This window comes from Penaeus chinensis, chromosome 7, assembly GCF_019202785.1.
Source record: "Penaeus chinensis breed Huanghai No. 1 chromosome 7, ASM1920278v2, whole genome shotgun sequence".
Taxonomy (NCBI): Eukaryota; Metazoa; Arthropoda; class Malacostraca; order Decapoda; family Penaeidae; genus Penaeus; species Penaeus chinensis.
Window position 1 is genome coordinate 8,559,009 of NC_061825.1, and position 2,500 is coordinate 8,561,508.

A 2,500-nucleotide genomic window follows, 5' to 3' on the forward strand; every position below is an offset into this window, starting at 1 on the left:
AGGGGGCATCAATCTGGAAAAGTATGGGAACCACTGGTCTAAATTATTATTATCATTATCTGTTAAAAAATACGTATGGCATTTTTTAACGTTTCCTTCGAGTCAGTTGATTTTGGAGAAGAAAAAAATACAAAAGGAGGGAAGTTATTCCTACTCTACTTAGTCAATCTACATATTTATTAAAAAGTATATTTTCTTGGATATGAAGTACTTGTAGAAATAAAATCGTTAAGTTGCCACAACAGGTAAACCAGGATCGTTCTGTCTGACGATGAAGCGCTTAGTATCATGATACTGTATGCATACACGTGTTTGTATGCCTCTGTCAGTCTATCTATTTGTGTTTCTGTAATGTATGTGTGTGCCGGGTCGCTCTAGCATTTTTTTACAACCTAGGCAAGACAGGGTTTTGTCACCTCTCCTTCTCAAACAACACTGTCAATGTATACCACATAATGTATATAAAATATTAACTCGATGGTTGCAGACTGGTATAATCGCATTGCAGAATATGTGAAAGGGCAGACATTGGCGTGTTTATATGTATATATCTATTTTTTTCTATTCTATGTTTTTTTTTTCTTTTCCTTAGATAACCGCCTGTGTGCCAATACCATAAGCCGGCCCTGTGTATGCGTGTTTACCTCTGTGTGTCCATACGCACAAAAGCACTGATAGAAAGGTATTCAAGAGTATCCATACATATGTTTATTGTCATACATAAATACATGCACATATACATACATACATATATATATATATATATATATATATATATATGTGTGTGTGTGTGTGTGTGTGTGTGTGTCTATATATATATATATACATATATATATATATATATTATATATTAGTGTGTGTAGGAATATGCTTATATATGTACACATATATACAGTACCTACAGACACACGTATATATAGATATATTTATAAGTATATATTGCTACGTAAGTGATGTTTCTTAGCAATGACACCGGTTGTTTCAGAACAGAGTGCAAGGCGGAACCCAATCTAAAGCCGTCTTTGTACAATCTCCAATGCGTTGGACTTAGACGGATTAATCCTCATAGATGCTGATTGGCTGGTGAATGCATGCTGATTGGCTGGTGAATGCACTGCCAGGCATATGGCGAGTTAGGGAAAAACTATCGAACACCTCATTCCACACCGTACACTCAAGTATCAACAATGGCCGCTCGACTTGTCCAGAGTCTCTCTAACTCTCTCTCTTTCTCTCTGTCTCTCATTCTCTTTCTCTCTCTTTCTCTCTGTCTCTCATTCTCTCTTTCTCTCTGTCTCTCATTCTCTCTCACTCTCTCTTGTCTTCTCTCTCTAATTCTCTCTTGTCCCTCTCTCTCTCTCAGCTAACACTCTCCGAAAATTGTTTTTGAAAAATTACCATTCTAGGAGCATTTTAAACTATGAACAAAGCCCCCCCCTCCCCAAGAAAAAATATGCCCTTTCTCTGTCTCGTCATTTTTCTGTCTACGTTCGGAGCCCCACCCCCCCATGACGGCCTTGCTCTCTCCCTCTGTTTCTCTGTCTCTCTCCCTCTCCCTCCCCCCCTCTCTCTTTCTCTCTCTCAGGGGCGTCTTTTCAGCTTTTATTGGGGGGGAGGGGTAAGGCTGGCGAGCGAACTAAGCACAACCAGTTTCTAGGACGCTACCAGCTCTCCGAGAATTGTTTTTGAAAAATTACTATTCTAGGAGCATTTTAAAGCTACGATCAGAGCCCCCCCCCCCCCCCCAAGAAAAAATACGCCCCTGCTCTCTTTCTCTCTCTCACTTACTCACTCTCTCCCCCTCTCCCTCCCTCCCTCCCCCCTCTCTCTCTCTTTTTCCCTCTCCCTCCCTCCCTCTCTCTCTCTCTCTCTCCCTCTCTCGCTCTCTCTCCCTTCCTCCTCCCCCCCTCTCTCTCTCTCTTTCTCTTTCCCTCTCCCTCCCTCCCTCCCTCTCTCTCTCTCTATCTATCTCTCTCTCTCTTTTTCTTCACACATCTACCCAGCCCCTCTCTGCCAGTGTCTCTCACTTGGGTCCATGCGCCTCTACATGGAAATAAAGACAGGCCATTTCTTTTTAACTGTATACAGATACTAACAAGATGAACCATAAAGCACATAAATCGGTCAGCACTTATTATCATTGTCTTAGCTGCCGTGGCTGGTATTTTCGTAAAATTTTATCACTTTTATCCCCACTCTGAGGAGAAAGGTCTTAACCCCGGTTATATGACAATTACGCATCGTCCGATTACAGTAACGACAAACATTTTTTTGTTATTTCATCAGCTTTATATGATCATGTTGATTTAATTCCATTCACTTTCCAAAATCTCTCTTAGATATTATAATATTTATTTCTATCAAAGCCATATTACGTGTTCAAACTTTATACAAACACACGTTATTGTCAATATACAAAATCGAGGAGCTTAATTGAGACACCGTGTGTTTGAGAGGGAAAGCTTCCAAGTGCTTCCAATGACTATCAACAACGAATATA